Source organism: Triticum aestivum, chromosome 5A, assembly GCF_018294505.1.
Source record: "Triticum aestivum cultivar Chinese Spring chromosome 5A, IWGSC CS RefSeq v2.1, whole genome shotgun sequence".
In the NCBI taxonomy this organism is placed as follows: Eukaryota; Viridiplantae; Streptophyta; class Magnoliopsida; order Poales; family Poaceae; genus Triticum; species Triticum aestivum.
This window is the reverse complement of record NC_057806.1, coordinates 35,773,776-35,801,005: the sequence shown is the minus strand read 5'-3', so window position 1 is coordinate 35,801,005 and position 27,230 is coordinate 35,773,776. Positions and strand designations below refer to the sequence as shown.

General features: G+C 45.9%; 1 pseudogene; it reads right to left on the bottom strand.

Annotated features, from left to right (window-relative positions):
• Nucleotides 1–997: 997 nt before the first annotated feature.
• Nucleotides 998–10,625, bottom strand: LOC123101175 (uncharacterized; annotated as a pseudogene).
• Between the last annotated feature and the right edge of the window lie 16,605 nt (nt 10,626–27,230).

Genomic DNA, 27,230 nt, shown 5'->3' with positions numbered 1-27,230 from the left:
GTCTTTAGTGTCAACTTGAGGGATGGACGCTTCGAAGTTCTTGATTCAAGCAGGACGCTGGACAACATTGAGCTGATGAACACCGCCTCTACCATTGCCGGGGCAGTACGCCAGCTATGGAGGAAGCATTACCCAAAGTTCAGCATCGAGCACTTCCAGATTATTGACATTGACGTACTGAAGCAGCTCGGCAAATAAGACAATAAGCATGGCATTCCTTCTCAATCATATACCATCATTTTGTAATTTTTAAATTTTTCTACATGTGCAATCTTTAGTATTTTTAAGACACAGTACTAGTCTTCAATCTATTTTATCATTTTTATGATTTTCTAATGGATTATCTAGCCAGTTGCAGAGTGGCGCATAAGTAGTTGCACACTGGCACATAAGCAGTTGCACAGTGGCACATAATGAGTTGCAGTAGAACACAAGTAGTTGCATAGTAGGACATAAGCAGTTGCACAGTAGAACAGAAGCAGTTGCACAGTAGGACATAAGCAGTTGCACAGAGTGCATTACCTTTATTTGATTTTAATTTTATGTGACAATTTTTTTTGCCCATTTTGCGGTAATGAGTGTGGGTTGTTCGCACTGCTTAACGCCACCGAGTGGAATGGTAGCCAACTGCCCAACTACGACCCCAAGGAAGTACTCAACATCAGAAAGAAGCTGGCATATGATTGGGTCACCAGCGTGCACAACACCGCCCCATGGAGGAAGTTGCTGAGATACGACAAGGAGTAGGTCAGTACTATTTTTTCTTTTTTTCTGCTCCATGGAGGAAGTTGCTGGTTTGTACAATTTTTTAAGTAGATTCTGTAGTTGCACACTACTAGTAATTGCGTTTGCAACTCAATATCATCACTTTTGTTGATACATTAGGAGCACTGGATATACAATTGTTCAACAACTAAATATTTAACCAGTTGCCAACAAAGGCACAAATAGCAACTTTTTTTTACATAGTGCATGAACTAATTCAAAGAGCATAAATTAGATAAAGAGGAATCATAGATGCTGAATGTGTCCACTTGGTCCCAATATTGCTAAAAAACATCATTCTTTTCCTTTTTTGTTCCAAAGTTACAAATGAGGAAACATAATCACAGGAGCCTGAGTGGACACACACCAGCAGTGTGCTCTGTAGATTGACACTGGCTGCATTTGTTTTTCTTCTTTGGGTGTAACTCCAGCGCCGATTTGTACCGTCGACTCTTTGCCCTACCCTTTGTAGTAGACCTTGGAGGATCCCTGGGCAAAAAATCATCAGAAGCTTGTGCAAGGGATGCAGCCTCCAACGGGGCAGTAGGACCGTCACGATCACCTGTGTAATAATCATATAAAAAGTTTAGTATTTTTGTTGTTGTGCAACCAGCACTGATGTTCTGTGCAACCACACAGTACATTTTGTGCAACTAACTGGTTGCTGTGTGCAAGTTAAGTTGAAAAAAACACATACAGTAGCACGACCTGTCATGGTACTTGGATTGTAGTCGCTTATGGGCAGAACATGAAAAACAAGTTAGATTTTTAGCTTGATCCTCAAACTAACACAGCGCACGCAACTAGGCAGCATGTTCTGTTCAACTGGGCACTATGATATGTGCAACTAAAGTCACTCACCCTAGTTTTTGTTTTGAAGTCGGTGAAGGTACTAACCTGGGTGATGAGCCCCCTGAGTTCTGCCTGTAGGTCCATTGGGAGTAGCACAAAGGGCACTGCTAGTTGGGCCTGGCGGGGGAGGAGGTCTTTGAGGGTTGGCATCACCTATAGGCAGAACAGGACAAACAAGTTAGTTGTGTTTATCTTTTGATGCTCGAACTAACACAGCGTGCGCAACTAGGTAGCCTATTTGGTGCAACTAAGCACCATGATGTGTGCAACTGGAGTTACAGACCTAGTTTGATGGGGAGTTGGGGGCAGGTCATTACCTGGACGATGAGCCCCCTGAGTGCTGCCTGTAGGGCCATTGGGAGGAGCACGTGGGGGAGGAGGTGGCGGAGGATGCCGTGTACAGCCAGGAGGGGGAGGAGGTCCTTGAGGGTTGACATCACCTATATCCAGAACTGGAAAAATAAGTTAGGTGTGTTATCTTGATGCTTGAACTAACACAGCGTGCGCAACTAGGCAGTATGTTCTGTCCAAGGGGCTACCATGGTGTGTGCAACTAGGCACAATGATGTGTGCAAATGAAGTTACACACCTAGTTAGATCAGGAGTTGGGGCAGGTAATTACCTGGATGATGAGCCCCCTGATTGCTGCCTGGAGGTGGAGGAGGTCCTCGAGGGTTGCCATCATCTGATGGCCCCATTGCAGCAGTCGGTTTTTCTTTTTCTTGGACTTGTTCAGGTGGCCGATCTCGGTACGTGCTGCACGCATATGCTTGTATACAATAGCTTGTGCTGGATCAGAACCACTCACAAACTTTGCTAGTTTCTGGAAATCGTATATCATGTTCCTCTCCCTTATCTGCTTCTTTGATTGAGGAGGCATTTCATCCGGTTGCTCATAACCAGTCCCTGGCGCACTAGGTACAGCAGTAGGTGTCCACCGTCTTAGCAGGTACCTTTCCGGTATGACATCAACTCCAACATGGGTGAACACCTTGAGGATGTGGCAACAGAGGATGTCGTCCTTGTCCATTTTACAGCACTCACACAAATAGGAACCCTCTCCACCCTTGCCTGCACCAAGTAGTTTCGAGAACCATATTTGGCAACAAATTCCTGGTTTGGTCTAAGCTCAAATACATCAGCACCAACTTGGAATGCATTATAACGTCCAATCAGCTCAAACTCTTCTCTGAACTTGCGGTAAAGGTCCCTAGTATAGGTTTTGTAAGCTTGCTTCTCTATTGGGAAGTTGGACCACAACTCAATCTCAAGGTGTTCTGTCCTATAATCGTTGTAGCCTTCCTTGGCAAGGATGCGGTTCTGGATTTTTTTCATATTGCTTGAAGAAGTTTAGCATTGAGTTGTGTGGGTTCACATATCTTTTCTGGACGGTGTTGAACCCCTCACTACGCTGTGTAGACTAGAGGAAGGGGAAGAAGCTGTGTTTGAAGTAGCACGGCACCCAAGTTGACCTGTATTCGTACAACTTCTCAAAGTGCGTGTGTGTCATAGCCTCATACTTCATCATTAACCCAGCCCAATTCTGCTCAAACTCGTCTATAGTGAAGCTGAAGTCAACACACTTGTTGAAATCATCAGAGAGTCCTGGATTCCGGCACAGCAGCCAACCAACCTTTTCCTGAGCCTTTTTCATGATGTGCCATCGACAACAGCGGTGCACGGTGGTTGGAAAGATGCTCTGTATTGACTGCCTCATTGCACCATCCTGATCGGTGATGAAGTTGTCAGGAGGTTTGCCATCCATAGCCTCTAGGAATGCTCCAAAGACCCAATCAAAGCTCGATGCCAACTCCTGCCTCACAAATGCGCAACCCAGCATGAAAAATTGGCCATGTCGGTTTATTCCTATGAAGGGCGCGAACGGCATATTGTACATGTTGGTCATGTAGGTGGTGTCAAACGATATGCAATCATGGTACGCCTCCGCATAAGCTTTTCGAGCTAAGCCATCCACCCAAAATATGTTGACAACTCTGTCCTCTTCATCATATTTCACCTTATAGAAGAAGTCTGGATCGGTTTTTTGTATATCCTTGAAGTGCGCAATTGTCTCAATCAGATCACCCTCCTTTGTGTCATCTCTACTGAAACCTGTACAAAGATTTGTTATTGCCTTTGGTCCGAACGACACCATCATCTCAGATCCATAGAACTCTGCCATTACATGCATCATTCGTCCTGCATAATACAAAAACAAACAGTATATCCTTTTTTAGTTGCACAAATGCGCACATCCAGGTGCACAGTAATAGGACACGTGTTGGCACAGAAGACAATCGCAGGAAATGGACACCTAGCTGCACCTTTTTAAAAACACTTTGCAGTTTTTGCATACAGGACATTGTGTAGTTTTACAGTAAAGACAATCTAGTTGCGCAAGAAGCACCAAAAGTGATATACAAAAAGCATGGGAAGTTGGACACCAGTTGCACAGTTAAGCCATTTCAGTTGCACAGTAGTACCATAACAGTTGCACACTGGACTGCCTAGAGGGAAACTTAATTCTTCAAGGGATGTAGAAAAACACCATACCTGTAGTCAAGTTGCAGTTATACAAGATGCGCAGAAACTCCTTTTCATCAGGTGAGATGTCTTGGTAGGATCTCAAGTATTTGGACAATGAAGGTTTGTTCACGAGCGGATGATTGTGGTCACGAACAAAGTGCGTCACCTCCCATTGCCCATCTATGAGCTTCACCAACATTTTTGCCTTGCATTCAGTCTGCTTTATTGTCTCACGTTTGCGCTTTTTCTTCTTCTTACTAGTACCAGCCTCCTCTTCAGCAAATATTGGAGGTTCTTCTTCCATCTCCTCATCACTGTTAACAGATTTTGGATCTGGAATAGGGTCCAGGACAGGAGGAGCCTCAGCTCCTCCATCATCAGCTTTGGGCTTCTTGAACTTGTTGCAGCAAAACTGTTGTTTTATCAATTCATTGGTGCGGGGTGTCCGTCTAGAGGTGTTCATCTTGATAGAGAAACCCATCCGTAGTGCATAGCTGTTGTAGTGATCCTTAGCAATTTGAAGGCTGTCAAACCTCATGACAACATAGGGTTCCATAGGTTGAGAACCAGCCTCATCCTCTCCTTCTTCTACTTGCACAGCTCCGTCAACAGCCCCAGCTCCTAGCTCAGTCCTGGTTGGACCAGGAACATTTGCCTCGGTTCCTGTGTCATCAAGAGTATGGCTCTCTGACTGCCAAGACACCACTACAGGGGCACCACGGGCTGATGACTGGCCCGCCACATTGTCTTGGCTCGTAGGGTTACCATCACGACTTGCCTGCGTGTAGTAAACAGATTGACCATTTTCTGTCCAATTTCCTTGTTGTATGCTGGGTTGCTGCTGATCCATATCATGAGGAAGCTCATTGAGATCTGGAGGCAACTCATTGAGATCAAGCATTTTTTTTCCTTGTTTTTGGATGCTGCCAGACACTCCCTGCACATATAAAAAAGAAGAAATTGATGTCATCAGTTGATAACCACAGAAAAAGAGTGTTTCAAACAACCTAAAAACTTAGTAAATAGGCAGTTGCACACCATTTTGTGATAATCTTAGTTCCAAAAGCAACATGACCGTAGCATAATCTTTATTATAACAGTTATGAAATTTTTTGTTTGCACAGATTTGTTATGTTAGTTGCACAGTTTGCAGTAAATAACTGGCAAAAACATGACTTCTTTTCGCTACAGAGTTTTTCTGACTTTTTCCCTTTTTATTTTGTTGCAATGATCTGTAGGTTTCCGTTTCGCAAGGAGCTCTTTTCATATTTTTCTGCACATAATTGGATGCTACATTTGAGAAGGAAAATCCAGGTGAAAGAAGAAAGAAGAATTGGAGGACAGATTATAGTCATATGTTTTTCATCGCCGTTTATGTTTCTAGTTCTGGTATATTTGAACATATTAATATGGTTTGCAATAGGTGTGGGACCAGAATATATGCGTGGGACAAGATTATATGTGTGAATATGTTAATATGGTTTGTGGCTTCATTAGCCATGGACAAAAGTTCTTGTGTTTTTCCTGTTGCAGTACAGATTTTTGGTTTTCGCTAGAATAGACGTCTCAATTGCCAGGATGCATCTTTCCACTTGGCCAGCATACATATTCAGTTGGACATTCAATGTTTTTAGTTGTCTAGAATAGATGTCTCAGCTGGCCAGGTTGCATTTATTTCAGTTTTTGGCCAACATGCATGTTCAGTTGGACAGTTAATGCATTCAGTTGGCTAGAATAGATGTCTTAGTTGGCCAGGATACATTTTATCGGTTTTTTAGCCAACATGCATGTTTAGTTGGCCAGAAAACATGTTTTTTATTTGCACATATACTACAGTTTTTCTAAAATGTTCACTCACAAACATGTATTGCCAAATATACATGTTTACTTGGCCAGGATACATGTTTAGTTGGCCAGGATATATGTTTTTTAGTTGGCCAGAAAACACGTGGGGTACAATGCATGTTTTAGTTTTGGCTAGCATGCATGCCGAGTTGCCAGAATATAGGTTCAGTTGGCTGGGATGCATGTTCAGTTGCACATTTATGAATTTTTCGTTGCACATATCTATTGGGCAGTGAATTTTTTGTTCATTTTGCAAACAATAACTACAAGTTGGTTACAATGCTTTGTTGAGTTGGCTTTAATCATGTTTTAATTGGCGAGAGAACTTGTTTTTATTTGGCTTGTTTAACATATCCAGGTGGTAGAACCTTGTTTGGCATGCATCAAGTAGTTTCTGGCATGTTTAACACATCCAGCAGTAACATCAAGTAGGCTGGTGTGATGTGCCAGATTCACCTTTTTTTTGAAGTAGATTCTCCATGGATCCATGGAGAAGGGGGTTTACATATGCCTATGCAGTAGAAGAAAGGGGGAAGTGAAGAGGTGCAGAGGGGGCTTACCTGCTTGATCTTACTGCCTGGTATGGCTCTAACCACCCTGCCCTTTAGATCTTGAAGCAGCTCCTTCTACTTTGGGGCTCCCATGGCGGCTGTGTAGGAGGAGGAAGAAGGGTTGGGGGCGATTTCTGTTGGATCTGCTTCTGACGTGGAGAAGAAGAAGAAGGCAGCGTGGGAGGGGCTGAGGCGTGGGGGCGAGCGGGGGCGTGGGTGCGAGCTGGGGACAGCTGGCTACGTGGGGCTTTTCTATTTGATGGCCGCTCGATCGGTTTGTTTGGTGGCCGGTTGATCGGTCGGTTTGATGGCCCTTCCTTTTCTGTTTCGTGGGGACAGGGGGTTTTCTTTTTCAGCCGGCCGCTCGGTTGCACTAGTGGGCAGCCGGCCGCCCACTAGACACGTCCTAAAAAAATGCATGTTCCAGGCCGAGATTCGGAGTCAGGCCGACACAGCTAGAAGCGAATCAGATCCAGTGAGATGTATTCAGTCGATCTCTCTCACAGCGCAATGATTGAGTGTCAGGGCTCGGGGAGCATACGCACCTATCGAGCAGAGGGGTGGGAGGTGGGAGCGTGCGCACCGACGTCCCGTCCCCACCTGGTTCTTTCCCACTCCCTTCTTCACCGGCGGCGGTGGAGTGGTCCTGCCTCGCGGTTCTTATTCCCCGCATAATAACGCGCCCAGCAGTATTGCGCTGCTACATGGGCCCGGCCCATTTTCTGGCTTTTGCTTCCCATTGGTTTTTTTTCAGGGTTCCTTTTCTTTCCCTTTTTTCTAGTTTTTCCTTTTTTAAAAATTCGAGTTTTTTCATATGACAACCCAAGATAGTTTTTAAAACTCCCTATCATTTTCGAAATTCATGATCTTTTTAAAATTCACGAAAATTATTGAAAATCTAAAACTATTTTTGAAGTACATGAAAATTTTCTTAATCCACGAACATTCTTTTTAATGGCGAACATTTTAATAATTTGCAAACATCTTTTGAATTCTCAAACATTGTCTTGATTGCTTCTTTTTTTTAATTCGAAAATATTTTTCTGAAATTCATGAATATTTTTTGATCATCAAACATTTTTTTTCCAAATTCTAGTGTTTTGAAAAAAAAATGTAATTTTTAAAAATTCACATCTTAAAAAATATAACATTTTCTGAATCTGTGATTTTTGAAAAAAAACAGAATATTTTAATTTTTTTAATTATAGTAATTCATGTATGTCTTTAAATTCCCAATTATTTTTTGAATTCACAAGAAAATTCAAAAACACTTTTCGAAATTTAGAACATTATTTGAAATTCTAAATGTTTTTTTAATTCCTGAGAATTTTTATAAAATTCAGGAACATCTTTTGAGTTCATGAACATTTTTTATATCCGTGAACATTTTTAAATGGCAGCACATTTTTAGAGATTTGTAAAAAAAAGGAACTCATGAACACTTTAAAAATTCAAAACTTTCCTTGGAAGTTGTGAACTAATTTTCAATTCTTGAACAAAATTTTAAATTTCGTTATAAAATAAAAAGAAAGGAAACTAAAATGAAGAATGAAATAGGTGCCTCAAACCACACCCGCCCAACCTCAACCGCTGGCACAGTTGAGTGGCTACTCGATTTGGAAGCGTGAGTAATACTGAGCAAGGCTTAGTTGCGGCAAGGTGGATTTGGTAGATAGGGTTCACATAAAAGAGGAAAGTATACCATGAGAAGCAGGGTTTATTCTGCTATAAGATATGTGTTTATTTTTTGGTTATAAGATGCCGAATATACGCAAGAGCTGCCTTATGTAATGGTAGAAAGTTAATAGCACGACAAGTAAAATGATGCAGTAAAGGCAAAAAACACTGCAGGTAGAAGGCGAGCCTTCGGATCCTGATGCGAGCTTCCATCTAGGTCAAATCTCGAATAGATTTTAAAAGAGGATCAAAACATGAAATTTAGCCTGTAGTATCATCAGGTGGAAGATTTTTCCACTAGACTAACCGTTGCAGCGCTTGCAGATTGTTGAGTCGAACTTGCCAAGTTTCTTGCACGAGAGCATGGTAACCATATCTACCAACCTCAACCGCTTCGACTAGGCCCTTCCTATGTAGTATCACCAATGGTAGATATGAAGCGGGCAAAACTTTGGGCCTGATATGCTTTTTCAACTATTTCCTCCGTTTCTAAATATTTGTCTTTTAGAGATTTTAAATAGACTATCACATATGGATGTATATAGACATATTTTAGAGTGAAGATTCATTTATTTTGCTCCGTTTGTAGTCACTTGTTGAAATCTCTACAAAGACAAATATTTAGGAACGGAGGGAGTAGATGATATGAAATACTGATGAATGCCAAGTTTCTCTGGAAACAACAACTTGTATGCTACACTACACATGAGCTATGGCTCAAAATGGACCATAGTATTTACTTCGGAGTTTAATGTTGGTACGAAGATCGAAAGCATTGTGGCATTACAGCTGCATTTTCAGATAAATCATGTAACCAACATAAAAATTGTATCCACTCTTTTGCGGTCAGCATACTTTTTTTTTCATCCGAGCTTGAGTTGCTGCTAAATTTGCTTTTCAAGTCGTGCATAAGAGTTTGTATGCCAGTCCGAAGTTCCTCGACTCCATTTTCTAGTACCCGTGGGTATGGTGAAATCACTGATATTTGGTGGGGGATATCCCTAGAGTCCTTCAAATGGGGTTTTCCTCAGAAAAGAATGAAATGATGTGTTGTACCAATATTCAGCAGGTGCTAGACGCGTTGTCACTCTTCTTAGGTTCAGTAGAGGCCATGCAACACAGATAATTTTCAATGCACTGATTATTGTCAGACTGGGGATGATATATAGTACAATTGCGATACAATTAAATTCCCATTGCCTTAAATATGTCTTACTAGAGCTTACTACTCCCTCCGTCCCGAAATATAGGTCGTTGGAGAAATCCTTCCGACCAGGTGAAAATCGGGGAAATGACCTTATTGCCCCCGCTACATTTGGATACTCTGCTTCCCGCTCGTCTTCCACCTCCACCTCCGCCCACGTAGTCCGCCCAGGTCCATCCAGGTCCTCGATCCTCTGCCCTCAGCCAACTCGAGCAGATCCTCCGCCCAGGGTCGCTGATGCTTCTCCTCCCCCGTCGCTGCTCCTTCCCGACCCAGGGTCGCCGGTGCTTCTCCAGCCCCGCCGCTGCTCCTTCCTTGCGGAGTTGGGCAGGTGAATTTCTGGAAACAAAATGATTTGGAAACAATTAATACTCCACTGTTAATTTTGGAAGCAATAATTTTTGGAAAGGATCAAATAAACTTAATAAGTTTTGGAAAGGATCAATAAGTTGGGCAGGTGAGTATTGCATAAATTTTGGAAAGAAACAATAGATGTTAGAGTATTGATTTGGAAACAATCAATCCTCCAATACTGATAAATTTTGGAGTATTAATTCGAAAATGGCCTATTACTGCTCTCTGTCACTCACTCACTTATCGAAAGCAACCATCATTGGAAGAATCAAAAGGAAGGAAGCAACCAGTGTTGATGCACCTAGAGCTGAAGGAGTAGACAAATGTGGAGTACAGTACACCGCATAAGACGTAAGGAATCCATTTTTACAATCTGATGAGGAAGAACAAGAAGGAACCAAGCATATGAAGGAGTATTCAGTTACTCCTGCTGCTGCTGCAACAGTACAGTACTCCAGGAATAATATGGAATGTGGACTAATCTGAATAATCTGGTCTAATGTAGACAAATGTGGACTACCCTACTCCAAGATGCTACTCTAACTATCAGTACTGGAGTACGTACTGTTTAGTCTGTTGTGTCAAACAACCTATCAACCTGTCATGTTATCTTCCTCATGCGCACACCAAGAGTCCAGGAGTCCACCAGGAGATAGGCTAGGTAGTTAGTTGATATCTATCCATTGTAACCTACTCTATCCCTTCCTCTCCAAGTCTCCTGTAAGATCTCATGTATGCGCTACAGGGTTGTTGCGCCCCTGCCTATAACACGTACCACGCCCCCTCGCACCGAGGACAAGGCGTTTCCGCATATCGCACATGGTAATCAGAGCGATCCTCTCCAAAGCCATCTAGCGATCCAATCTCCAGCCATGTCTTCCTCCGGCGCTTCCCAGACCAGCCTCAGCGGCCAAGTCACGGAGAAGCTGACCCGCACCAACTATGTCCTCTGGCGCGTGCAGGTGATGCCGCAACTCAGGGGCGCGGGAGTCTTCGGCTACGCCGAAGGCACAACACCGGAGCCGGCCAAGTTCCTCACCACCAAAGATAAGGATGGGAAGGAAACCTCTGAGCCCAACCCTCTCCACCCTCCCTGGGTCCGGGAGGACCAGCAGGTGCTGGGCTATCTCCTCAGCACCCTCACCAAGGAGGTCCTGCTGAAGGTGACCACGACCACCACGGCGAGCATGCTCTGGACGACGCTCGCAGGTATGTTCTCCTCGCAGTCTTTGAGCCGTGTCAATAACATACACACGGCCCTGCTCAGCGCGCAGAAGGGCACCCAATCGATCGTCACCTTCTTCGCCCATATGCGTGGCCTCGCCGATGAGCTGGCGGCCGCCGGCAAGCCTCTACAGGACGACGAACTCATCAGCTACATCCTTCACGGCCTCGACATGGAGTACCAGCCCTTGGTCTCTGTCCTCGACGCCCGCACCATCCCGGTATCTCTCGATGAACTCTTCTCTATGTTGAGTAACTTCGATCAACGGGTGGCCCTGTACCAAGGGTCGGGCGGCTTCAAATCTTCTACCAACGCCGCGACCCGTGGCTGTGGCGGCTCCTCCTCTCGCTACCGTGGCCCTCCTCGCTCCAAGGGCAGGCCTGGCGGTAGCGGTGGCAGCAACACCAGCGGATCCAACTCCCGTGGCGGGCGCCCCTCCAACAACACTAGGGGTCGCCGCGGCGGGAACAGCAAGACTCGCCCGGATGCCGTGCGTTGCCAGATCTGTGGTAAACTCGGGCATTCGGCTAAAGACTGCTGGTACCGTTTTGAAGAAGATGAGGCTTCGTTCGAAGATGAGGAAAAGGTTGATGCCGCTGCTGATGGTGCCTACGGCGTCTACACAAACTGGTACCTCGACAGCGGAGCAACCAACCATCTCACGGGTGAACTTGAGAAAGTAACCCTCCGTGAGAAGTACCCCGGCAAGGACCAAATCCACACCGCGAGTGGGGCAGGTATGAGGATCCGTCATATTGGTCATTCAGTTATACGTACCCCTCATCGTAACATCCACCTTTGGAAAATTTTGCATGTCCCTAGTGCCAACAAAAATCTCCTTTCTGTTCATCGAATAGCACTTGACAATCATGTCTTCATTGAGTTTCATCCTTTTTTCTTCTTGATTAAGGATTAGGCCACGAGGAAAATCCTATATCGAGGTAGATGTGTTCGCGGGCTCTACCCATTGCTTCCGGAGTTCAGAAGACTCAATAAACAAGCCCATGGTGTTGTCAAGCTTTCCTCCACACGATGGCACGATCGTCTAGGACATGCTTCTTTTTCCTTAGTAGAACGTTTGCTTAGAAAGAATAAGCTCCCGTTTGTTGGTGAGTGTCCTGTTGAAACTATTTGTGATTCCTGCCAAAGAGCAAAAAGTCATCAATTATCGTATCCTATTTCTACTAGTGTTTCTACTTAGCCTTTACAATTAATTTTCTCGGATATTTGGGGTCCTGCCCCTAGTTCGGTTGGTAGACACACATATTACGTAAGCTTTATTGATGATTATAGCAAATTCTCATGGATCTATCTTCTCAAGAAACGGTCCGAGGTTTTCCAAGTATTTCAAAACTTTCAAGCACTCGTTGAAAAAAGTTCAACAGCAAGATCATTGCTGTACAGTCAGATTGGGGCGGTGGGGAATACGAAAAACTAAATTCCTTCTTTCAAACACTTGGTATTTCTCACCATGTGTCTTGTCCACATGCTCACCAGCAAAATGGCTCGGCTGAGCGCAAGCATCGCCACATTGTTGAAGTGGGTCTAGCTCTCCTAGCCGGTGCCTCTATGCCTCTTAAATTCTGGGATGAAGCTTTTCTCATTGCTGTACACATCATAAACATGCTTCCTAGTCGAGTCATTCACAATGAAACTCCCATAGAAAGACTCCTTCGCACCAAACCTGATTACAAGTCTCTTCGAGTTTTTGGTTGCGCCTGTTGGCCTAATCTTCGCCCTTACAACAATCGCAAACTCATGTTCCGCTCGAAACAGTGTGTCTTTCTTGGGTATAGTGCTCAACACAAGGGTGTAAAGTGTCTTGATGTGTCTACTGGACGGGTCTATATCTCTCGCGATGTTGTCTTTGATGAGACGAAGTTCCCCTTTGCTGACCTTCACCCCAACGCCGGTGCACTTCTTCGCCAAGAGATTCTCCTTTTACCGTCCCATCTAGTTGGATCTGATCAAGGGGGCAATAACTGTGATGATTCAATATTGACTGACCCTCCTAATACCTTGTGTGAGCTTTGTGATGATGCAGGAGACTATACAGAAAAAATAGAAGTCAAAACGATGTGGAAATACCCAATACAGAGCCATATTTCATGTGCTCCAACCAGGGGAACAAATCCCCCTCGGGATCTGCGTCGCCAGATGTGTCAGCCGGATCATCTCCGGGATCCGGGCGGCCAGACGCACCAAAGTGGCCAGGTGGATCTGCACCAGAATCCGCGCCAACGGCCTCGCCAGGTGCGGTCGGACGGAGGCCAGCGCGCGACTCCTCCAAGCCAACCACGCGGCATCCCGCGGCTGGGGAGGCGACCTCTCCTGCCCCACGCCAACCAGATGCCGACACGCGGCGTCCTGTGGCTGGGTCCCGGTTCCTGATCCAGCCGATCTGCTACAAAAGGCACGACCTGCGCCGTCCGACAGGCGCTGCCCCGACAGGCGCGCGACCCTGCGCCGATGGCCCGCTCCTGCCATCATGCGCCCATGATGAGCTCCATGGGGCGGGATCTTCTGTGACCGCTACAACGCCTGCGTCTTCACCATCCGCCGCAGAAGATCCAGCTCGCCCATATCCCGCTGCTGCTGCTGTTTCAGGATCTACTGCGGGATCGTCTGTGGCACCAACTGCTGCTGCATCATCTCCGCGCCGTACACATTTGCAAAAAGGAGTAATACAGCCTATTGATTATAAACATGTGACAAAATATGGCATGGTGTGTTCTACAGGTGAGCCAGGTGAGCCGCACACGTTTGAAGCAGCACTAAAAGATGAAAAGTGGAAGAAGGCTATGAATGAAGATTTTGTAGCATTGCAGAAAAATAAAACGTGGCATTTGGTTCCTCCAAAACAAGGTAAAAATCTTATTGACTGCAAGTGGGTATTCAGAATTAAGAGAAAATCTGATGGAACAATTGATCGTTACAAAGCTAGACTTGTTGCAAAGGGCTTTAAACAATGATATGGCATAGACTATGAGGACACGTTTAGTCCTGTTGTGAAAGCTGCCACTATTCGTCTTGTTTTGTCCATTGCTGTCTCTAGGGGCTGGAGTCTGAGACAGCTAGACGTGCAGAATGCGTTCCTCCATGGTGTTCTGGAAGAGGAAGTGTACATGAAGCAACCTCTTGGGTTTGTGAATAAAAATAAACCTTCTTATGTGTGCAAACTTGACAAGTCACTGTATGGGTTGAAACAAGCTCCAAGGGCATGGTACTCACGCCTCAGTCACAAAATGCAAACACTTGGTTTTGCTCCTTCTAAGTCTGACACCTCACTGTTTATTTACAACAAGTACAATACATGCATATCTGTACTCATATACGTTGATGATATTATTGTCGCAAGTTCATCAGATGAGGCCATTACAGGACTGTTAAAGGATCTCAGTACTGAGTTTGCTCTCAAGGATCTTGGAGACTTGCACTATTTCCTAGGGATTGAGGTAAAGAGACATGAGGATGGACTTCATCTTTCTCAGGAAAAGTATGCAGTAGATCTGGTAAAGAAAGCTGGTCTGCAAGGTTGTAAATCCTCACCCACTCCTTTGTCAAGTTCAGAAAAATTGTCCCTTACAGAAGGGCAGCCTCTAAGTCCAGACGATAGTACAAGATACATGAGCCTAGTAGGTGCACTTCAATATTCAACACTTACTAGGCCTGATATTTCTTTTGCTGTCAACAAAGTTTGCCAATTCCTTCATGCACCCACCACAGTTCATTTGACTGCTGCAAAACAGATTGTTCGATATGTCAAGAACACTCTTAATGTTGGTCTCAATTTCAGTAAGTCACCATCTACACTTGTAAGTGCCTTTTCAGACTTTGATTGGGCAGGTTGCCTGGATGATAGGCGGTCTACTGGTGGTTTTGCAGTATTTTTTGGTCCCAACTTAATATCGTGGTGTGCAAGAAAGCAAGCTACAGTCTCTAGGTCCAGTACAGAGGCAGAATATAAGGCACTGGCAAATGCAACAGCAGAGATTATCTGGCTACAATCCATTTTGAGGGAACTTGGTGTTAGAGGCACTCAACCTCCATGTTTATGATGTGACAATCTAGGTGCTACCTATCTCTCTGCTAATCCAGTTTTTCATGCCAGGACAAAGCACATTGAGATAGACTTTCACTTTGTGAGAGAAAGGGTTGCCAAGAAGCAACTTGAGATTCGTTTTGTGAACTCCAGAGATCAAATTGCAGATGGGTTCACAAAACCTTTGCCCACTAGAAGCTTTGAAGATTTCAAACATAATCTCAACTTGATGAAGTTGTGATTAAGTGAGGGTGTCAAACAACCTATCAACCTGTCACGTTATCTTCCTCATGCGCACACCAAGAGTCCAGGAGTCCACCAGGAGATAGGCTAGGTAGTTAGTTGATATCTATCCATTGTAAGCTACTCTATCCCTTCCTCTCCAAGTCTCCTGTAAGATCTCATGTATGCGCTACAGGGTTGTTGCGCCCCTGCCTATAACACGTACCACGCCCCCTCGCACCGAGGACAAGGCGTTTCCGCATATCGCACATGTTCGAGTACAACAATACTCCAAGATGCTAATCCAGTTTCAAACTTGCAAATACAACAAGACAAGCCATGTACCCATTTTACCTTTGATGTTAGATATTGGGATAACAAAGAGTGCTCCCAGTACAAGAAGCACACCAAGTGAGATGAGAACTAGCAGTACTGGATAGTGTATTAACTGAAGTAGTGTTCTGCACAGCAAAATTGGCTGCAGTCAGCAAAACTTTTGGAGTACTTTAATATTCCAGTTAATTAAGAGAGAAAGAATAGAGAAGAGAGGGACAGTTTCTAGTAATGCATTTGATATTCCAATGAATTTTCTACTCCAGTAAGTAATTTGATATTTCAGCAATACTACTTCAGAACAAGAAAGGCTCCATATTTCAGCAACCCATAAACAAGAAAGGCTCCATAGAACTTGCTCCACAACATGGAGTTAAGCAGCAACAATCATCATCAGCAAGTACTCTTGGAGTACAAAGTCAGATAATTAATTGAAAATGCAAGATAACCTAACAGAGCAAGATGGAGTACTCCAAGAAAATTAAGAGAAAAAGGTTTAATTGAATTTAGTGGGTGTCTACAAGTGCTATACTGTTTCAGTTAATACAAGAAGAGAAGAAGAGAGAGCAAGAGCTATACTACTCCAGAAGAGAAGAAGGAATTGGTACTAGAATTGCTACTGGAAATCAGCTTGCTTGCTATTCCTAATTAACTTTCAGTTAATATCTCTAAAACTACAGCACCACCGTCGGCGTCGCCCTGCAAGCACAATATATGATTGAAACTCTGAATCGAACGACAACTAAAGCAAACCAATCGATCATCGACAGTCAAACTCTGAAGAAATGTTGACCCTTTTTTTTCTGCAGCTGCTGCTTGGTTGATTACTGAAGAAATGTTAACAACCGAAGAAATGTTGGCAGAGGAGTACTGCTGCTGCTTGGTTGATGACAGAGAGCTCGGTAGATTACGTGGTAGAGGCCCCAATGAGTGCTTGATCTTATCCAAGAAGCCACTAAGCAATAAGCAACTAGAGTAGACTTGCTGCTTCAGCCTACACCCTGAAAAAAGATGGATCAATCGAGGTAAGCTACTAAGCCCAAGCACTAATGCACTGAAAAAGCACTAATGTTGTTGATTCTGCTTGGAGATCGTGGAATAAACTGACAGTAAACACTACACCCTGGTAATAAGACTTAACCGAAGTAAGCCAAGGCATTGTTACACACTTACACTGAACAAAAGTTGCAAATCGGTCGTACTGACGGGATCTTTGTTCGCTGGTAGCAGCTCAGAGTTTGCTCGCTCTGTTCGCTGTATGGATCGAGCGCGCTGACGGTGAACGAGCTAACAATCGACACAGAGAATGGCGCAGGCAACTCACATCGCCGCCGCCGGCGTCATACGAGGAAGAGTGGACGGGGCCGTACCTAGCGGGGCGAATCAGTCGTAGAGGATGGCCGGCCACGGAGTAGCCCCGACACTTCGCCCGACGAGGGGTGTGAAGCGGCGAAGCTCGCACGCCGGCGACACGTGCACCGGAGACGAGGCCGAGGGCTAGCTCGGTGGCGTCCATGACGGCGCGGAAGGGGCCAGAGAGGAAGACGACGCGACGGCCGGTGCCGGGGAGGAGCTGGCCCCTGCCGGGGAGCTTGATGTGGGCACCGGAGCCGGCCTCCATGGCTGCGATGGAAGAGCCCCTAGAATCCGACGCGCGAGGCGCCATGGTAGCCTCCGAATCCGGAAACATGTTTTAGAGTCTAATAGTCTATGCACCCGGGTACTCCTTATCCAATCACTTATTTCTGCATCACGATTCATGCAAATAATTTCCTCTTTTTTATTTTTCTTATATAGAATATGTATTTGTATTTCAACTTTGCAACACAACAAAGCTTTCTATGTAAAATGTGGGATAAAACTTACAAATTTTTTGGTCCAACATAAATATACAAAATGAGATTTGTTTGATTAAAAAAATCTTATTTTTCATATTTATGTCGGACAAAAAAATCTGAAAGTTTTATCTCACATTCTAGTTACAAAGTTATGTTGTATTGTAAAGTTTGAAGTTCAAGCCATGTTTTATATGAAAGGAACAAAAAAGAGAAAATTCCATGTAATAAGGTAGTTGTGTAGCACAGATCTCAAAGCAACATTGGAGTGCTAGGATAGTGAGGCCCGGGTGCATAAGCTCACAAAATCTGCATTCCTCTGAATCCGACGGTGGGGCAAGGACGCCCTGCCTTTGTTGTTCCCATCCTTCTTCTTCTTTTTCTGTGTATCTCCGGCACGGACCGCCGCCACCGCAGTAGCACCGAAGCGAGAGGGAGGGAGAAAACGTGACGCACACAGAACCAGCGCCTCCGCCGCCCAGAAGCTCGTCGCCGGCGCCTAAAATATTGATCTTTGGACGTCCGGGTGGTGGATTTCTGGCCAGGCCGTGGGAGAAGACGTGGTGGGAGGAGAGGAAAGGCCAGCGAAGATGCAAGGGGTGGGGGAGGAGAGACCGGCAATGGCGGGGAGGAGAGGCCGGCAACGAGGGAGGTGATCTGGGAGGGAGGTGGGCAGCGAGTGGGCTGTCGGGTGGGAGGACAGTTTGGGAAACTTAAAAAATTTCGTAACATGACAAGATTGGTACGTGGAATACGGCCTACATTTTGATACAGAGGGAGTACTATTGTATATATACAGAGTGGTAACGTAACTCTACCATTTTGTGTGTTGAAACGCTTGTGCAATGCTCACGGTCTCACGGAGCCGAAAGCAATCTTAGGGCAATTATATATAATCGCAATCTAATACCTAAGCAAAAAAAAGTTGGTCCCAAAAGTAAATGAAAAAGAAAACACTGGGTATATATTGGATGGCTGGTTCCCACTAGTAAAAAAAGGGTCAAATGTGAAGCACATTAGTGCCGGTTTGAATTTGAGCAGGCACTAATGTGTCCATTAGTGCCGGTTCCAACGGCTAGGCGGGCGGACATTATTAATACCAGTTCGTGGTGAATCTTTAGCACCGGTTCGTGCCACGAACTGGTATTAAAGTGAGTGGTGGCAGGATGTTGTCAATCCGGGGCCCCTCCAGCACCTTTAGTACCGGGTGATATCACGAACCGGTACTAAAGGTCGTCCTACATAGACCCTTCGTCCACCCGAGCTCGCTCTGTTCTTCCCCTTTCCCCTCTCCTCTCTGTTCTTTTCCCTCTTCCTCTCAAGCTCATCACACATTTTGCCTAAAATTTGTCAAGATTTAAAGGCCCCCATCCATTCAAATGATCACAAAGGTTAGCAACTTTGTCCTTTCATCTCTCATTGCTAGATTAGCTCGTGCAATGCTCTATATAGTGATTGATTTTTGAGTTTAGTAATTTGGGAGGAATTATATATATGTGCTAGTATTTGATTTATATGCAATTTGAGGTCAAAAATAACACTTAGTTTGCATATGTAGGTGTGGTTTACTTAGTGCCTTCTAAATCTCCCTCGTAACCACCGTCGATCGCCCGCAATGTCCCGTCGCCGGCACCACCTTGTGGTGAGCCTCTTGTTCATGAAGTTTTATATAAAAAATTGATGTTTGTGTGATTTGGATATATAGTTACTCGTATAATTATCTTACCCATACGTTGTTTGTTATACATAGTGCCATGGTTTTGATATCCGTCCCCGTCGACTCTCGTCCGGGTTATGATTCAGATGTGGTATATTCTCTTTTAAAACTATTCATTGCATTTTGTGTTTATGACAAATTATGCCCATCAAGTTGACATAGATATTTATATGTAGGAGGTAGTTGAACCGGAAATTCCAACCGACCCTATTGTCGAGAGGTTAAATTTAGTTGAAAGAGAAAACGAGGATTTGAAGAAAAAAATGAAAAGAATTGAGGAGGAGAAGATGGAATTGGAGTTGCATGTTACCGATGTCGTTGATGATCACAAGATTAAGATGGAGAAAATGCACTTGAAGATTAGAAAGATTAGAAAATATGTCATTCATAGCGAGGCTTGGTATCATTATGCTGTTGGATCAATTGTTACCTTAGTTGCGATCTTGATCGCATTTGTTGTTGCATTTAAATTCTTCAGCTGGAGAGTTATTTGTTTGTTGCATATAAGTGTTGTATGATCTTTATGTATGAACTTTATGTATTGTATTAATTTGGTGTTTTCGGTGCTGTGTATTGAAGATGAGCCGGCAATGGATGTATGATGACCGATGCTCTCCCGAGTTCATTAATGGCATGCGTACTTTTCTACTTGCGGCTGAGGCAAACAAGCGGGCGGATGGTTTTATGCCTTGTCCATGTGCTGGCTGTAAGAATGGTCACAATTACTCCATGTTAAGAACCATTCACGTCCACCTGTTTGAGTCCGGTTTCATGCCCCACTATAATGTTTGGACCAAGCATGGAGAAAGAGGGGTTATGATGGAAGACAATGAAGAAGAAGAGGACGACGGCAGCTATCCTGGCCATGGGTTCCTTGAATATGATGATACAACAATGAGGGAAGAAGCTGAGCCGGCAATGCGGGAAGAAGCTGAGCTGGCAATGTGGGAAGAAGCTGAAGAAGAGGCATCGGATGAGCCCGTTGATGATCTAGGTCGGGCCATTGCTGATGCAAAGAGAAACCGCGCAAGTGATTTGGAGAAGAAGAAGTTGCAGCGCATGTTAGAGGATCACAAAAAATTGTTGTACCCGAATTGCGTAGGTGACAAGAAAAAGCTGGGCACCACACTGGAATTGCTACAATGGAAGGCAGAGAATGGTGTATCTGACAAGGGATTTGGAAAGTTGTTGGTAATGATAAAGAATATGCTTCCAAAGGACAACGAATTGCCCGAGAATACGTACGAAGCAAAGAAGGTTGTCTGCCCTCTAGGGTTAGAGGTGCAGAAGATACATGGATGCCCTAATGATTGCATCCTCTACCGCGGTGAGCACGAGGATTTGAACACTTGCCCGGTATGCGGTGCATTGTGCTATAAGATCAGCCGTGATGACCCTGGTGATGTCGAGGGCGAGCGCCCCAGGAAGAAGATTTCTGCCAAGGTGATGTGGTATGTTCCTATAATACCACGGTTGAAACGTTTGTTTCAAAACAAAGAGCATGCCAAGGCGATGCGATGGCACAGAGAAGACCGTAAAAAAGACGGAAAGTTGAGAGTACCCGCTGACGGGTCGCAGTGGAGAAAAAACGAAAGAAAGTACGGGAAGTAGTTTGCAGATGACGCAAGGAACGTATGGTTTGGTCTAAGCGCAGATGGCATTAATCCTTTTGGGGAGCAGAGCAGCAACCATAGCACCTGGCCTGTGACTCTATGTTTGTATAACCTTCCTCCTTGGTTGTGCATGAAGCGGAAGTTCATTATGATGCCAGTGCTCATCCAAGGCCCTAAGCAACCCGGCGACGACATTGATGTGTACCTAAGGCCATTAGTTGAAGAACTCTTACAACTGTGGAATGGAACAGGTGTACGTGCGTGAGATGAGCACATGGGGGAAGAATTTGACCTAAAGGCGTTGCTGTTCGTGACCATCAATGATTGGCCTGCTCTCAGTAACCTTTCAGGACAGACAAACAAAGGATACCGCGCATGCACACACTGTTTGGACGATACCGACAGTATATATTTGGCTAATTGTAAGAAGAATGTGTACCTGGGACATCGTTGATTTCTTCCGAATAGGCATCCCATAAGAAAGAAAGGCAAGCATTTCAAAGGTGAGGCGGATCACCGGACGAAGCCTCGCCACCATACTGGTGCTGGTGTACATGATATGGTCAAGGATTTGAAGGTGGTCTTTGGAAAGGGTCCTGGTGGACAACCTGTTCCGAATGTCGCTGACGGACGCGCACCCATGTGGAAGAAGAAATCTATATTTTGGGACCTGCCCTATTGGAAAGACCTAGAGGTCCGCTCCGCAATCGATATGATGCACGTGACGAAGAATCTTTGTGTGACCCTGCTTGGCTTCTTGGGCGTGTATGGGAAGACAAAAGATACACCTGAGGCACGGGAGGACCAACAACATATGTACGGAAAAGACGACATACATCAGGGTCATGCAAGCTACGCTCTTACCAAAGAAGAGAAGGAAATCTTCTTTGAATGCCTGCTCGGTATTAAGGTACCGTCTGGCTTCTCGTTGAATATAAAGGGAATAATAAATATGGCAGAGAAAAAGTTTCAGAACCTAAAGTCTCATGACTGTCACGTGATTATGGCGCAACTGCTTCCGGTTGCATTGAGGGGGCTTCTACCGGAAAACGTTCGATTAGCCATTGTGAAGCTATGTGCATTTCTCAATACAATCTCTTAGAAGGTAATCGATCCAGAAATCATACCAAGGTTAGAGAATGATTTTGTGCAATGTCTTGTCAGTTTTGAGTTGGTGTTCCCACCATCCTTCTTCAACATCATGACACACGTCCAAGTTTACCTATGCGAAGAGATTAACGTTTTGGGTCCTATATTTCTACACAATATGTTCCCCTTTGAGAGGTTCATGGGAGTCTTAAAGAAATATGTTCATAACCGTGCTAGGCCAGAAGGAAGCATCTCCAAGGGCCATGAAAATGAGGAGGTCATTGAGTTTTGTATTGACTTTATTTCTGACCTTAAGCCGATTGGTGTTCCTGAATCGCGGCATAAGGGCAGACTGGATGGAAAAGGCATGCTAGGAGGGGAACAAATAATATGTCTGGACGGACATTCTCTCACTGAAGCACACTACACAGTTCTACAGAATTCCGCCTTGGTGGCTCCGTATATGGATTAACACAAGAATTTGCTACGCTCCAAACACCCGGAGCGGTCTGATAACTGGATTACACGTGAACAAACCAGGAGTTTTGCCAGCTGGTTGCAGAAATGTACCATGCATGACGCCTCCATTGAAGATGACCTGTACTTGCTGTCCCAGTTACCATCTTCGAATATAATGATTTTCAAAGGGTACGAGATAAATGGTAATACATTTTACACGATCGCCCAAGATAAGAAGAGCACCAACCAAAACAGTGGTGTCCGCTTTGATGCAGAAACCAAGATGGGAAAGGAAACATATTATGGTTATATACAGGACATATGAGAACTTGACTATTGACGTGGTTTGAAGGTCCCTTTGTTTCGGTGCAAATGGGTCAATATGACACGAGGTGGGGTAACGAAAGTTGCAAATCGGTCGTACTGACGGGATCTTTGTTCGCTGGTAGCAGCTCAGAGTTTGCTCGCTCTGTTCGCTGTATGGATCGAGCGCGCTGACGGTGAACGAGCTAACAATCAACACAGAGAATGCGCAGGCAATTCACATAGCCGCCGCCAGTGTCATACGAGGAAGAGTGGACGGGGTCGTACCTAGCGGGGCGAATCAGTCGTCGAGGATGGCTGGCCACGGAGTAGCCCCGACACCTCGCCCGACGAGGGGTGTGAAGCGGCGAAGCTCGCACGCCAGCGACACGTGCACCGGAGACGAGGCCGAGGGCTAGCTCGGTGGCATCCATGACGGCGCGGAAGGGGCCGGAGAGGAAGATGATGCGACGGTCGGTCCTGGGGAGTTGGCCCCTGCCGGAGAGCCTGATGTGGGCACCGGACCCGGCCTCCATGGCTGCGATGGAGGAGCCCCCAAAATCTGACGCGCGAGGCGCCATGGTAGCCTCTGAATCCGACGGCGGGGACGCCCTGCCTTTGTTGTTCACATCCTTCTTCTTCTTTTTCTATGTGTCTCCGGCACGGGCCGCCGCCGCCGCAGTAGCACCGAAGCGAGAGAGAGAGAGAGGGAGAAAACCTGGCACACGCAGAACCAGCGCCTCCGCCGCCCAGAAGCTCGTCGCCGGCGCCTAAAATATTGATCTTTGGACGTCCGGGTGGTGGATTTCTCGCCAGGCCGTGGGAGAAGACGTGGTGGGAGGAGAGGAGAGGCCAGCGACGATGCGGGGGGTGTGGAGGAGAGGCCGGCGACAAGAGAGGGGATCTGGGAGGGAGGTGGGCAGCGAGTGGGCTATCGGGTGGGAGGGCAGTTTGGGAAACTTAAAAAATTTCGTAACATGATGAAATTGGTACGTGGAATCCTTTAACGGCCTACATTTCGGTATAGAGGGAGTACTATGTAGTATATATACAGAGTGGTAACATAGCTCTACCATTTTGTGTGTTGGAAAGCTTGTGCAATGCTCACGGTCTCAGATTAGTTCCCCGAAACCCTAAAACCCTCTGCGGCGATTAGGGCTCGGTGGCTTTGACGGCGCACGCCGATCCAATCGGCGAGGCACACCGGCGATCCACGGGGCGATGTCTTCGGCCCCCGGTGGGAAGGGACGGAACAACGGCGGCGCCCTCTCCCCTCGCTCGGCTCTGGCTCAGATGGAAGAGGCGCTTGGAAAACTGGATGTCTCGGAGGAGGAAGCGACACCTCTGGTGATCCATGACTCCGACGATGGATCTCTGCCGAAGTGGCTCCTCACAGGCAAGGTGCTGTTCAAGAATCTGTTCCACATACAAACAATCACGAACGCGCTACGCCCTGCTTGGGGAAACCCTAGAGGCTTGTCCTTCCGACCTCTTGGAGAGAACATGTTTGCCGCAGAATTTGCATCAAAACGTGACAGGGATCGCGTCTGGGACGAATCCCCTTGGCACATCAGCAAACATGATGTGATCTTAGAGGAATTTGAGGACCATATGCAACTTTCAGAACTCAAGTTCGATAAGCTTCCAGTCCAGATCCGGGTAGTTAATCTGCCCTACAATCTGAGGAATGAAACGCGTGGTTTGGCGATTGCGCAGCAGGTTGATAAATCTGCTTATGTTGTCCAAATTGATCCAGTAGGGGGGGTTCTTACGAGCCAGGGTCACTATTGATGTGCAGAAACCCCTGCGGAGATGGATTCTGATCAACTCGGCCAAGAGAAAGAGCATCGATCGATATGATATCGAGTATGAACAAATAGCCCACTTCTGCTTTTCTTGCGGTCGGCTTGGTCACTCTGATCTATTCTGTCCCACGCCCGGGACTAGAGATGAAAACGGCGATCTCCCATTCAAGGCCTCGTTAAGAGCATCGGAGGATCGCAGGAAAGCTAATTCGTGAGAGAGCTCAGCACGGGATAAGCATGAGAAACAGCAAAGTACAAGAGAATCCCAATCATCAAACTCTCAGCCGAAGGGAGGACCGGAAGTGACATCACCTGTCAAAAATCCGGTGCTGCAAAAGTGTAAGGGGGTCCCGCAAGCGACTCAAGTCTATCGTCAGGTGGTGAAGCAAGCACTGGCGATCATAGAACATGGCGATGCCATTGTTGGCAATATAGATGGAGAAGGCACTTCTGAACCAACTGCTCTAGATGCTGGAAATCTGAACGAGTCTCTCTTTGAGAGGGAATCAAAGAAGAAGAAGCCTACTCCACCATCATCTGAATCCTCGGCAGCAGCTGCTAGTCAGCTCTGCCCGAGCCAATGAATGCTATGAGTTAGAACTGTCGAGGGCTTGGGAACCCTGCAACAGTTCGTGAGCTTTGCAAGCTTGTGAAGCAATAAGGCCCCACCCTGTTATTCGTCATGGAAACGAAGATCAGGGGGCAACGACTAGAAGATCTGAAAACTACGTTAGGATTTCATGGTTGTTTTTCCGTCAATAGCGATGGGCTTAGTGGAGGCATCGGCCTCTTTTGGTCAAAGGATGTTGATGTTAGTTTGGAAAATTTTAGTAAATCTCACATTGATGTGAAGGTCACCCAGAATAATAAAAGTTGGCGTTTCACTGGCTTCTACGGTGAGCCCCGTGTGGAGAATCGTCACCACAGCTGGCGGTTCCTCCGTACTCTTTTTGCTATCTAGCATGATGTGTGGCTGTGTATGGGGGATTTCAACGAAACCCTGCATGCGGATGAGCACTTTGGCGTGAATGCAAGACCGGAAAGATAAATGTGTGCTTTCCATGACGCAATTACAGATTGCGCGCTCCAGGACCTGGGGTGGCGCGGAGTACCCTTCACATGGGATAACGCTCAGCAAGGCAGTTCTAATGTTAAAGCGCGAATTGATAGAGCTTTCGCTAACGCCGAGTTCCTACAGCTATTTGAACTCACCAGTGTTAAACATGTGAGTAGCGTGGAGTCGGATCACTGCTTTGTGCTGGCTGAATGTTGTCCTCAGGTGACGATGGGATGGACTCGAGCACCACGCATGTTCCATTATGAAAACGTTTGGCAAACTCATGCGGATTATGACGAGAAGGTCCGGAACATGTGGCAAGTGGGCGCGGGTCAGCAAGGATTACAAGGTATCATTGACGCCCTTTCCAATGTTCAGCTGCAGCTGGGCTCGTGGGGGCGGCAAGAGTTTGGAAATCGAAAGTCCGAAAGCTTCAGCAGCGGCTTGATCGCCTGCGATCTACGTCTGTCCGACACGGCCCAACTGACGAAGAGAAAGCGGTCGCAAAGTAGCTTCGCGAAGCTTTGCGGCAGGAGGACATTTGGCTAAAACAAAGATCTCGTGTGTTGTGACTCCGTGCAGGGGACAGAAACACATGCTACTTTCAAGCACAAGCACGGCAACGCACGAGGACCAATCGCATTACCTCATTGGAGAGCACAAACGGCCACGTCATCAGTGACCCAATGGAGGTAAAGGATGAGATCACTTCTTTCTATCAAGCTCTGTACCAGTCTCAAGGTTACAGACCTATGGAAGAACTTTTGCATTGTGTAGAGCCACGAGTGTCCGCTGATATGAATCTTTTGCTCGAGAAGGAGTACACCGCAGCAGAGGTAAAAACCGCACTTTTTGATATGGCGTCATCTAAAGCGCCAGGTGTGGATGGCTTCACAGCAGGTTTCTACCAACGACACTGGGATGTCGTTGGGCATGATATTACAATGGCTATATTGAGTTTTTTGAATGGGGGAGAGCTCCCTGCGGGGCTCAACGATACGGCTATCACCTTAATCCCAAAGGTCAGGTACCCTCAGAAAATTTCTCAATACCGTCCTATTGCCTTATGCCCAGTTTTGTACAAGATTGCAGTCAAGACTGTGGCAAACAGGCTTCGCCTCATCTTGGATGATGTTATAGGTGATGAGAAGAGCGCGTTTGTGCCAGGACGCTTGATCACGGACAATGTCTTAGTGGCCTACGAGTGTATTCATGCCATCAGAAGAAGGAAGAAAGGCAAGAATTATACATGTGCTGTTAAACTGGATATGCTCAAGGCATATGATCGCGTGGAGTGGCATTACCTAGAAGCCATGCTAGTGCAGCTGGGCTTCGGGGATCGATTCATCAGGCTTATTATGAAATGTGTCACGTTCGTCAGATTCTCAGTTAAGGTTAACGGTGAGCTGTTGCCTTACTTCAACCCCTCCAGGGGGCTTCGCCAAGGTTGTCCAGTCTCACCTTATTTGTTCCTAGTCTGCGCTCAAGGACTAACATCGCTACTCAACAATTATGGTGGTGCACACATCGACAGAGATATCCATGTGAGTATCCATGCACCATGAGTTAGTCATCTTTTGTTCGCTGACGATAGTCTCATTTTTCTTGCTGCCAAGACCCAAAGTGCAGAACGGCTCGTGGAAATATTACAAATCTATGCGGACTGCTCGGGCCAGGTGGTCAACAAAGAGAAAAGCTCTATTTTCTTCAGTGGCAACTCGGGTCAGCCCCTTCGGACACAAATCAAACATATACT